Source organism: Myotis myotis, unplaced genomic scaffold (genome assembly GCF_014108235.1).
Source record: "Myotis myotis isolate mMyoMyo1 unplaced genomic scaffold, mMyoMyo1.p scaffold_m19_p_7, whole genome shotgun sequence".
Taxonomy (NCBI): Eukaryota; Metazoa; Chordata; class Mammalia; order Chiroptera; family Vespertilionidae; genus Myotis; species Myotis myotis.
In genome coordinates, this window is record NW_023416379.1 from 34,200,526 (window position 1) to 34,213,385 (window position 12,860).

At 40.7% G+C, this 12,860-nt stretch overlaps 1 protein-coding gene across 8 annotated transcripts in view; it reads left to right on the forward strand.

The window, feature by feature from the left end:
• Positions 1-12,860, forward strand: part of HS3ST5 (heparan sulfate-glucosamine 3-sulfotransferase 5) — a 242,230-nt gene that overhangs the window by 128,139 nt on the left and 101,231 nt on the right. For 5 of the 8 annotated variants that reach the window (XM_036316866.1, XM_036316869.1, XM_036316864.1 and 2 more), the window contains one exon: positions 6,584-6,697. The gene's annotated coding sequence lies outside the window, so the exon portion shown is untranslated. The remainder of the gene's footprint in view (positions 1-6,583; positions 6,698-12,860) is intronic. The other 3 variants (XM_036316872.1, XM_036316870.1, XM_036316871.1) reach the window with 1 other exon arrangement.

Here is a 12,860-nt window from a genome sequence, read left to right on the forward strand (position 1 = left end):
AATAATCAAATGGGAACAATAACATTAACACATGCCAAACCCAATAAGCTAATATTTTTTAAAAATGCTTATATTTAACAGTTTATATTATCACCAAAAGGAAAAAAAATGGTGATATATGAACTTCTCATTCAAATGATTTATTAATCTTTTTAATGAAGTGTTTGAGAGCAGCCAGAATATTTCAAGCACCAGTCTAAGCAGTGGGGATTTAACAGCAAACAAGATAGCCCTGCTTTATTCTTCATGGAGCTTACAGTCCATTGAGGATACGAAGAGACGATGATGTCACTGTATGAAAGGTTCTTGGGTTGGAGAGAGCAGGGTTCTACATAATCTAGAGAAAGGACACCTAGAAGAGAATTGTCAGACAAATCCTCCTGAGGAAAGTGACATCCAAGCTGAGACTAAGAAAAAGAGAAGAAATTAACCAGGTTGATTGGGATAGTGATCTAAGCAAAGGAGCAAGAACCTGACATATTCTTGGAACTGGAAGAAGCTCTGAATAAATAAATGGATGAATGAATGAGCAGAGGCAGGGTGGAGTGGAGACAGGAAGGCTAGAAAATAATCAGGACGCTAGTCACTCAGGGTCAGAGTCAGAAACACAGGATGAGGGGCAATTTGTTGACTTGAAGTGCCTGTGGTTATTCAAGTGAGATTCCCAGTAGGCAGGATGATATGGGCTAGTGGGTAACATGTGAGTATAAATAAGAAGTAGCTGAATTTCTTGAGATTTCTCAGTTTTCTAGGAAAAGTTTTTACTTTATCTGTTACTTATTTTTAATTCACCCAATGATATATCTATAGCTATCCTAACAAATTTCAGAATTATATGCTTGAAATATTATGAATGAATTCAAGTTTTCCTATTCTAATTGCATGTCTTTAATTTCTCTGCACTTTTTTCAACCAGAAATCGACATAATTAAAAATGTTGTGGCCTGCCATAAAGAAGTACAAAATGGAAAATATAAGGCTACAACATTATATTAGGAGTCAGTTCTGTGGAAGTTTAATTCCCCATGCTTGTCAAAAGTTGTTAAAACATTGCTTGCCTTTTTTGAATGTAAAATGAGGGCAGACATGTAGTAATATATCAAAAAATGACAGTTTGTCAAAGATGGCTTTCATGGGAGAATGTTCTGAATAAAATGTTTTCTTTTAAAAAGAACCCTACCTGTTTAACATTCCAAAGCAAACACAAAAGAACACAAAATGCCTGAACTTGCTGCCAGTCACAATAGTCAGTTTCATTTACCCTTCAATGCACTTTTTTATATTCCAAAAATTGTTCCTCCAAAAGAGTTATCAGTTTTATTCCATGATAACCCTGGTTTGAAGTAAAATAAAAGTAACTCTGACCCTCCTTAAAATGGATTCTTTTCAGACTTCCTAGCACTTCTAATAGTATGGAGATGATACGGTTGGCTATGTCTACCGGTAGAGGCAATGTAATTATATGTGAAGCAACAATTCCCTTATCTAGGAGGAACACTTGCTGCAGTTAACTGCATTTCAGTGGCTGGCAGATGAAATAAAGAATTAAAATCTCAAACTAGTTTCTCAGGTTGCTTTTTCTTTTCCCTAGTCATTTTTAAATCTTTTAGCCTAGGGAAAACGGTAGCCAGAAAAGAGCAGAAAACAGATGGTATTTAAAGGCCTTCGCAAGATGCACAGAGCAGATGAGGCTGCCCGTCTCCCCACTCTGGTTCCTCGCCATTGTGATTACTCTGATGGTCCCAGTCCTTTGGACCTTGTGAGGGTGTCCAAAGTTAAGATAGTGACGGATACTTGAAACATTAAAATTAAAATCAATGGATAACTGTGGCTTTGATTGCAATCTAATATCTAAATGGGAGAGATATCTATTTGTTACCTACATTCTTTGCAGAGAATGTGCCTGAGTCTAACTCTTGGGTGTGAGTATCTATCATTCATTGTTTAGTGAACCAGGGAGCAGGACTGAGAGAAACAGAAACAGATGGCAGAGGAGGTAATTGAGATACCGGATAGCTCGCAGGCATCCTGGTAGGCCACATAACAGCACTTGTGTGAATGCAAGAGAAATATTCTACACAACTTCACTGGATGTGTTAGCTGAGTCTGACTTGATAACCTGCTCAGAATTCAAATTCCTACAGGGCGGGCTGGGGTACAGAAGGTTTGAGCTCATGTCAGGGAATGGGGGCAACAGATTCTCCCAACTAAAAGGGCTCATTGTAGAGTAAAAGGCCCAGGTTTTAATAAGATATTTGAAAATTCTGCACATATTGGCATGAGAGGGTATTAGTACTGGGGACAACAGATTTTTGGTATTAATAGTTAAGCCACCTTTTAATTAGCTCACACTATTTTTGCAAGGGAGACATTTTTGTGGTATTGGTGGTGGTTGTAGGCAATGAGAATGCCTTAGACCTCTGAGAAGGAGAGCTGGGGACAGTGAGGTGCAGATCTGTGAAGTGAGGCTTCACATCCTGCCTCCATCACTTGACCTTGGGCAAGTACCTCAGCATACCCAAGCCTCATTTTGTTCATCTGTAAAGTGGGCCTAATAATATCACCTCATTCAGCATTTGGTTCAGTGTCTAATACATACTCAGTACCTAATAAACAGTAGCAATATCATTAATAAACAAATGTGCACAGTATATCAGTTTTGCATATCAAGGGTTGAGAACATTCATGGATGTCACTTCTCACAGCACCATGAACCCGTCTCTGAATGGCTATGGTGAGTGTTTTTCAGTATTCTCATGTTCTGTAGACCAGGAAAAACAATCGTACATCACTAGCCCTTCTCTCTTGGTTCCTGTATATATAAACCATGTTGTTTGTCTAAATAGAAGTTAAATTCAGAACGTTTCCTGGAAACACTTTCTGATTATATCATTAGACTGACTCAAAGAATGTGAGGTGCAGAGGCTAGCTACACACATATGAATCACCTGCTAAAAACAGTGGTTCCTCCCGAATGTATTAAGGGCAAAATTTACTTATAAAATTTCAATTCCTTTAAAGCTTAACCAGTCATATCTTTGATTATAGACTAGTATTGCCTGGTAGGTTAAAGGATTGCCTGGTATGTATAGAGGAAACATCAATTGCATATATTTTATTCTACTATATGATGGCCATGCCAGAGACCCACAGTCGTACCCAATGCTCAATAAAGTTCACAACTGAAACCAACAAAAGATGCAAACTGATTCTGATCCATTTTAATATTAAAGTGTCACAGCACTTTTTGAGCTATTTTATAATTAATTTCAAAATAGATGAGGCAGTAACATCAAGGTTTAGCTAATTATGTTTAAATTAAATATAATCATTTAAAGTAACCATTATAATTAAATACAAGATTCAGGCAACTAATCATTAAAAGTAGAATTGTTAACTTGAGATTTATTATTCTGAAATTCCTTGCATTGCCTTTCTAATGAGTTCTTTCCCCTATAAATGAAAGACAAAAGGTATCTCACTAAAGTCATACTTAGTAAAAGGTCAGGGTTGTCAAATTGATATTGAATCAGTGCAAAGAATCTGCTTTACTACAATCTCCTAGATACAAAACTACAGTTACTATTTGCTAAACCATGTCCAACTTGACTTACATCTTAGTTCTATAAACATCTTAGAATCATCCTAATGATTATAAAGCATTTATTACTGACAAAGAAAAAGGACATATTTTGTTTTTTAATAAAAAAACATATTTTTTATAAAGGAGTGTCTGAGGAAGAAAAATCTAAATAATTCTGTGATTTAATTTTTAAAATTAAAATAATTTATTATAATTTAATACCATCTCACACCTGTCAGAATGGCTATCATCAACAAATCAACAAATGACAAGTGCTGGCAAGGATGCGGAGAAAAAGGAACCCTCATGCATTCCTGGTGGGAATGCAGACTGGTGCAGCCACTGTGGAGAACAGTATGGAGTTTCCTCAAAAAACTAAAAATGAAATTCCCATTTGACCCAGTGATCCCACTTTTATGAATATATCCCAAAAAACTAGAAACACCAATCAGAAAGGATATATGCACCCCTATGTTCATAGTGGCACAATTCACCATAGCTAAGATTTGGAAACAGCCTAAGTGTCCATCAGCAGATGAGTGGATGAAAAAACTGTGATACATCTACACAATGGAATACCACGCTGCAGTAAAAAAGAAAGAATTCTTACCATTTGCAATAGCATGAATAGAACTGGAGATCATTATGCTAAGCGATATAAGTCAGTCAGAGAAAGATAAATATCACATGATCTCACTCATTTGTGGAATATAATGAAGAACATAAACTGATGAACAGAAACAGATCCAGAGACAGAAAAGCATTAATCAGACAGTAAACCTCAGGGGGAAGGTAGGGGAGGGTGGGGGTAAGAAGGAGAAATCAACCAAAGGACTTGTATGCATGCATATAAGCCTAACCAATGGACACAGACACCAGGGGGGTGAAAGGGAATGAGTGGGGGGAGGGGGTGGGGGGGGGTAATAGGGGGAAAGGACACATATGTAATACCTTAATCAATAAAGAAAAAAAGAAAAGAAAAAGAAAAAAAATTTAAAAAGAATAATGAGGAAAACAACTGAATAGCTTCATTTTATAAATTATAGATATATACTCCAAACTTTATATTTGTAAGAATATACAAATATATTGATATAGTCAAATTTGTATATATGTTTCTATATGTTTAAAAATAACCATTAGCTAGTTCTTATACTGGAATGTTATTCATTTAACATAAACCCTGACACATGGCAGGTGCTTAATCAATGTTTGCAAATTTAAAAAATAAATGTTTTCCTATTATCTATTGCTTTTCTGTGGTCTGGAATTAGTACAAATGTTAAGAATCTAAAAGTGAGCAGTGCCTTTCTGGGTGGAAAAGGGTGATTTAAAGGCAAGTTAGCTTGTTTTGCTCCTTGTACTTAACACCTGTAATTAGTGATTGTCACATTTTTTCTTGTGTTGTAAAACTGAACTAATTGAAGGTACTACCCTTAGGGGATGAATTCTACAGTGTAATAAATGTTGAGTGCCCTCTTGAGTTTAGCGTTTTAATTATTCATAATTATAATGATTTCTGTTTATTTGAGAACTTTAGAAATAATTCTAGTTTATCAAAAAAATTCAGAAGCAGAGTAGTTGAGGCGTTGCTTTATTTTATGTTGCGGTCAACAGGCCTATGAACATGCCCAGACATTCTCATGAGCAATGGAGCCAGTTTACAGGTGGGCACTACTGATGTGTGCCATGTCCTGAATTAAATGGAGGCACTTATTTCTACTCATTCTCTGATTTCTCTAGAAGTATTTGGGGAATGTTGGGATTGTGAGGTGAAGAGCTGACAAGGATTCAAGTGGAAGAACTGGAAATAATATAATGCAGTATGAACCAAAGAGGAGAACAACAGATTTGATAGCTGGTTATTAACCAAGTATATAAGTTTTTAAGGTCTTTCCTCTTCTTAAGAGGGTGTGTGTGTGTGTGTGTGTGTGTGTGTGTGTGTGTTTGCTTTGCACCCTAAATATATTTGCACACAAGAGACCCAAGTTAAAATATGGGTATTCAAGGTAGGTATTCTGGCCATTTTGGACTAGGATAATTTTTACATCTACTATATTCAAATATATACTAGTGATAACAATATATTGGGACTGGGCTCCTACAATCTATTCAATGTCATATACATTCTTAATAATAGCCTGAAATAATGAAATCCTACTTTAAAAAAAAAATTTGGTTGCCGAAACCGGTTTGGCTCAGTGGATAGAGCGTCGGCCTGTGGACTGAAAGGTCCCGGGTTCGATTCTGGTCAAGGGCATGTACCTGGGTTGCGGGCACATCCCCAGTAGGAGATGTGCAGGAGGCAGCTGATTGATGTTTCTCTCTCATCGATGTTTCTAACTCTCTATCTCTCTCCCTTCCTCTCTGTAAAAAATCAATAAAATATATTTTAAAAAAAAAATTTGGCATTGAAAATTTGTTTCATTGCAATCTGTTTTATTTTCCCCATCTCTTTCTTTTTCTATCTATCCAACACTTTAATTTTAGAGCCAAATATGTACTTTGCAGCTAGAGAATTACCCAGGTCTTCTGATAATCTATTCAATTTAGGAAGCAACAGCAATTGTTTAATATATTCAAGAAGTAGCAAAGGTAAGAATGATTGATATGGATAATATCATCCTATAAAAAGGTCCGTCTGGAGACACGCAATATTAGCAATTTTAAGGAGAGTACATTTAACCACTCTCGCCTAAAAAGCTCAGCAGAACCAAGGTCCTGCTACAAGAACATTATCTGAAAGTACCTAGGAGTATGTCTCTGATGAAAGGGAATTAACAATTACATAATCCAGGGTTAGGCTCAAATGTGAGCTCTGCTCTTCATCAGCAAATTGTTTACTAAAGAGACTGGAAGTACCATTTAAAAAAAGAAATGTTCTGATCATCCACAATATATCTCTCCTTCCCAAAGCAAATTTTTAACCACACCTACTAAGAAGAAGGGGAGGGGAAATGACTAATTGGAAACTCACGTTGTCTCTGCCTCTACCCTCAGGTGCTGACAAGCAGGGAACAAGCCCAAAAGACAGGCCGTAGGGAAGGAGAGGCCATGGAATATCCACCAACCAGATAATCATCGCTGGAATAACTGGGAAGTGTCTGAATGTAGGTATGTGCATTGAAGACTTCTGTGTGCTTCTGCGTGTAACACCCCCACCCCATCAGCCTTTTGAAAACCTATGGGACGGCCTGGCGTATGTGAACACGTGCACAGGGCCACTCACACCCCGGCCGCCCTGCAGTGGGAAGTCTCTTTATTCTCTCGGGCTTTGAAATCATCCTACAAAGTGACTTAAATGCCTCCTGCTCTCTAGCCTCGGTGTTCCCATGTAGAAACCTTCCTCCCAAGGACACTGACCACTGGGTCTGTGTCCTTGCTCTCCCCATGCTCTGACCATCCGAAATAACACCCAGTTCATCTGAGCTGGTTTTAGTCCTGGTTTCCCTCCAAGACCTAAGTCAAGGTCTACCTCCACTACAAATTCTTGCTGCTTTCTCCATCCCCAATATTTGCTGTGGTCCAAACTTCTATAGAACGTGTAGTTACACCCTTTCTCTGGCATTTGACAACGTGATCCACATACTGCTTTTTTTCTCGTTATGCCCATGTCCTGTGTCCTCAGTGCCACTGTTTATTTCTGGAAAGGCAGGATCTGCCACATTTTTGTATGCCAGATTCCAGAGCAGCAGAAAAGGGCATGTCATGAGCTGTAATGATGTAGTGAGGCAGCAGCGGGCAGGGGTAAAGGACACAGGGTCTGAAGCCACACTGCCTAAGTCTGAGTTCCCACTCAGCCAATTACTAGCTGGGTGCTCTGGTCAAGGTTTTTTGAAAAAAAGAAAAACAACTTTCTGTGCTTTAATGTCTACATCTCTAAAATAGGAGTAGTAATTCCATCCATCTCCTTGAGTTGTTGTAAAGTTTAAATGAGCTAACAAATTTTAAAAGGCTTAGAATATCTAATACATATAAAACACTCAAAAAATCATTACCTAGTTACTACTGTATACCCAGTAATATTCCATCTTAGTTTTCTCATAATGCTATAAAATACCGTTATCACCATTCTGCAAACAGGAGCCCTGTGGCCCTGAGAGGAGGTGAATATTACTAACAAGTGAATAAAATGTATTCACTTGCCATCAAAGAGTAAACTCCAAAATTTATAAATTTTTAAATCATTTTATTCTATTTTAAATTATTTTGGAGAATTTACCAAGAGCTCTGTTAAACTTGGCAGACTAGCCTTCTTGGAATCTCTTCATTTTCTAGGAAATCATCAAGTCTTGTTCTTGTCGCTGCCAAAATTCCTTGGCCGCTGCTGCTTCATTAGTGCATCTGTAGCACTTAGCACTGTGCCGGGATGTAGTAGATGATTGATAAATCCTTGGTTAAATTAAATTTTGTCACCCTGCTGATACATTAAGTATACTCTGCCCTTCTGGCCCACTGCTTAATTACAGAGGAGCTTTAGAAATCCTCTGTGGACCCAAAGAAACTACCTTCAGGTAAAGTATTTCCATGAGAAGGGATGGGAAGAACTAACATTTTTGAATGCTTATCTTATTCTAGGTTTGTTGGGGGGTTCTTTTTTACTTTGCGAACATTATTTCATTTAATCTTCAAAATACCCTATGAAATAGGGATTGTTACCCCCATTTACCAACCAAAAAGCTAAAATTAAAATAGTCTAAACAACATATTTAAAAATCACACAACTGGTGGGAAAGAATTTCCAATGTAAGTCTAACCCAAAGACCAAGAAATGATGAGGCAGTAATGGGGTAAAGTGAGACTCGGATTCAGTCATGAGGCAGATCCTCTTGACACAACTTCAGGTGATGCATGTGCCTCCTTATCCTCAGTTTCCTCAGTTATTTTGAGTATCAAAATATTTTTTTTGTAAATGGCTTTGAAATTATCATTGGTACTATAGACATAAACTATAATTATGGGTCTGGTGAATATAAACATTGAAACAAGTAAGAAGTCCCCAAAAGGTTTGAATTCCCTAGCAGGTGATGGGAGGAAGGTGGAAGCAATGAAAGGAGGTAAAGATCAAAGACAAAGAAATTCCATGCCTGTGGAAGCATCTGGGAGCAGACCTAGAAGATATTACCCTAGTACCAGTGCTGATTCAAGGCTGTTCAGTTGTCAGTTATCCCTAGGATATGTTAGATCATGTTTTAAAATGTAACTATAATGGCCACAATCACTAAACCAAACACTGGATATATATAGGACAAAACATTGGAAATCAGGACTGTTGTATATGGAGACACATATCTTGTATAAAAGATGGTTGTGAGACAAGCTATTCATTTGAAGGATTAAGAGTAATATTATCCTTAAATACATGGTTCTAAAACTACACGTGTACCATGGGGGTGTGGGGGTGGGTTGGAAGAGGTTAATGGGGGGAAAAGGGAGACATATGGAATACTTTCAACAATAGAGATATCAATAAAGATATTTTTAAAACAAAGCTCAAAAAATAAAATAAAATAAAATAAACTACATGTGTACCTTCCAGAGTACCTGAAATCCCTAAGGGCCTCAGTGGGATCCAGGCTGCTTGTTCTTGAAACAATTTCTTTAAAAGTTTTTCATAGAAATTAATGGCACTTCATTTGTTGCTAATGTCTTGTTTTGAAGGGAAGTTAGATGTATTTGGTGAGTTAATAAACTATGGCACACATTTAGTTAATAAACTAAATAGGCATGTGCCTCACTTATTATGATAGCAAGAACAGTTCAGTGTTATAAAACTGTAAAGTACTTTCCATTTCTTAGCATTTAATTACATCCCTACTGAGTTTAGAGAATAATGAATCTCAGCATATGACCTATTGCATGTATTTAGATTTAAGGAAGTTATCTATATAATAAAAGCTTAAGCAACCATTACTGCAGAATGACGGGAACAACCAATTGCTATGATATGCACTGACCACCAGGGGGCAGACACTCAATGCAGGAGCTGCCCCCTGGTGGTCAGTGTGCTCCCAAAGGGGGAGCACTGCTCAGCTAGAAGCCGGGCTCACAGATGGTGAGCATGGTGGTGGTGGCAGGAGCCTCTCCCTCCTCTGCAGCAGTGCTAAGGAACAGTGAGCTGAGTGGTAAGGAGAGAGCAGGCAGGTGATAAGGAGCGAGGGGTCCCGGACTACGAGAGGGCGCAGGCCAGGCTCAGGGATTCCCCCCTGCCCAAGTGCATGAATTTTGTGCACCAGGCCTCTAGTTTACTATAAGAATATACCCATATTTTTTATTTTCCTTTGTTTACATGATAAATTCCAGAAACCACCTATCAGATATTTTAAATTGCATTTTTTTAAAATATATTTTATTGATTTTTTACAGAGAGGAAGGGAGAGGGATAGAGAGCCAGAAACATCGATGAGAGAGAAACATTGATCAGCTGCCTCCTGCACACTCCTCACTGGGGATGTGCCCGCAACCAAGGTACATGCCCTTGACCGGAATCGAACCTGGGACCCTTGAATCCACAGGCCGATGCTCTATCCACTGAGCCAATCCAGTTAGGGCTTAAATTGCATTTTAACTTGATTGAGAATAGGCAACCTAGCTGATATTTTAAACAGTACTGAAGAAATCAAAAATAAATTAAGAAACCACTTTCATAAGTGTCTTTTGTCAAAGCTTGCCTAGAGGAAGCCTCCACTTCCAGGATCTACTGCTGAGATGGAGAATCTATGATCGATTGCTCAATTGCATCTGACCAATTTTAACTGTCAAGTATTTTGAAAAATATAGCCTATGACAATAACACATTTAACCTATTATAATAGCCTCTTTAATATTTGAACTTTATCATTATTGTTAATTATTAAGCACCTTGATGGTGGAATGGCTTGTAAGGATAATGATTGGTATAATGGAGCAACAAATGGTTAATTTGAGGAATATTTTTAGAGTGTATTCCTTATAAATTATACAAATGTTTATAAAAATAATTTTTACAATATTAAATTATGTTTTTTTGCAAAGTAGTGAAATATAATAGAGGAAATTTTTCCTACTTCTATTACTTAAAAAATATTTGTGAACATGGGTTCTTCAATATATAGCAGGATGGTCCCTGTCTGGGAGAAGCCTCATCTATACTAATAATAGGGTAATATGCAAATTGGTCAGGATGCTGTCACAGTAAAGACCGATCAGCAGGCTACGTGAGCAGCAGGTGCGGGTGGGCGGGGACTTGCGGCATTGGGGATGGGGGCAGCCGTTGGGGCCCTGGCTGCGGTCCTCAGGCACATGGTGAGGCCCCTCCACCACAGGCCTGGCCCAGTGGGGACGGGGGAGGCGGGGCCCAGCAGAGAGTGGCCTGTACTCCCAACATGGTGGCAGCAGCTGTGAGCAGCACCAAGCAGAGCCTGCGGGCCAAGCTGAAGCAGCACCTGCGGGTCATCAGTGCCATCTCCTGGCCCAGAAGGTGTGCGATTGCAGGGACAGCCATGGTGGCAGGCCAGATTGACGTCCTCCTGGGTGCACCGCACGGGTTTACAGATCTGCGCAGGTCTCTGGTGCACGCATCCTATCCCCTCACCTTGGGTGCGAACGTCCCTTAGAACGCTGTCACCCATACATGCCTGCAACAGTCCCAGACCACAGTGCATGCATGTTCCCCCCTCCCCTCCGTGGCACTTCTGTCAACCCCGGCGTGCCTACATCCCCGACACGACGTGCACATGTCCCCTCCCGCAAACTCACGTCCTTTGGAGCGTGTCTGGGTGCTCGGGACAGGTGGCTGTGAGATGTCAGTGAGAGGGCGGAGTGGTGATGCCCTGTTCCCGTGGAGGCCAGTGCAGTGACAAGATCACCTCCATGGGGCTAATGCAGGTGCTGAGGTGGGAGCAGGTGCAGACAGACACACCTGGTGGGCATGGGGCAGCCCTCACTGAGGTGCCTTCGGTCAGCGTTCGAGGTCGGGAACCCAGAGGATGTGAGGAGGTCTGTCCTCTCAGTGAAACGGCGGTAGGGTCAGAGCAACTGCAGAGGAGGAATGTGCACTCAGGGCGCTGGCGTCCATGAGTGAAGGCCGCCCTACTGAGCCTCACTCGCTCAGGGCCTAGCGCACTCCTGCCAGGCAGCAGGGGACAGGACATGCTTTTCCAAGTTAATGAGAGAAAACATTGATTCTCCCACTGCCTGCTAAGGTGGAAAGCAGAGTGGGGAGACATGTGGGGAGTGAGCGAGGTTCCCAGTCTGGGCGTTCCAAACCTGCCATTGGTTCCTTTCACCACTGACTAGAGAAATACAGGGTGTCCGCCCAAAATGTATACACAATTTGAATACCTACTAATACCAATGGGTTTAAGTATGAAAAGAAAGAAACAACAATGGAGCTGTCATCTGTTAAAAGTGTGGGCCTAAACTGGCAGTCGGACATCCCCCAAGGGGTCCCAGATTGGCGAGGGTGCAGGCTGGGCTGAGGGACCCCACCCCCATGCATGAATTTCATGCACCGGGCCTCTAGTCCTATATAATGAAAGCCTAATATGCAAATTGTCCCCTCTGGTGGTGGTTCGACCAGGAGTTCAACCAGGAGACCAGGTGTTTGACTGCTTGCTATGATGTGCACTGACTACCAGAAGGGGGCGTGGAACATGGCGGGCTTTGGCAGCGCAGTGCTGGCAGCGGGCAGCAGTGGAGGTGCTGCCGGCCCCAATGGGCCCCAATGAGAGTGGGGCCGCAGCGGGATGGTGGAGCAGGTGAGCGGGCAGCGCCAGGCCAAGGCAGGTGTGAGTGGGGGCCCAATTGCCCCACCGATTGCCCCACAGATGGCAACCAGCGGTGGGGTGTGGGGCCACTGGCCAGCTCCCAGGTGCTGAGGGAGCCGGGCAGGCGGGGGCTGATCGCCCCGCTGATTACTATGCAGATGGTGACCAGCAGCGATGGCAGGGGGCAGGGGGCAGGGCTGCCTCCCAGCTCACAGGCGCTGAGGGAGAAAGGGCAAATGGCAATATTAAAATATTTCTTCTAATTATTTCCCTTTCAATGTGCACAAATCTGTGCACTGGGCCAATAGTAAGAATTATATCTGCTATTCATAGAGTGCCTATTCTGTGGAGACCCTTTAAAATAGATCATTCTTAGTCTTCAGAATGTCCCTGCAAGGATATTTTGTTTTCCTCATATGTCCTCTGATATAGTTGAGTAAACCAGTAAAAAGGTAGTGCCACAATTCAAACCCAGATTTTGAGACTCCTGTGCTCACTCTTTTAACTATTAGGGAAGCCATTTGCCTCCA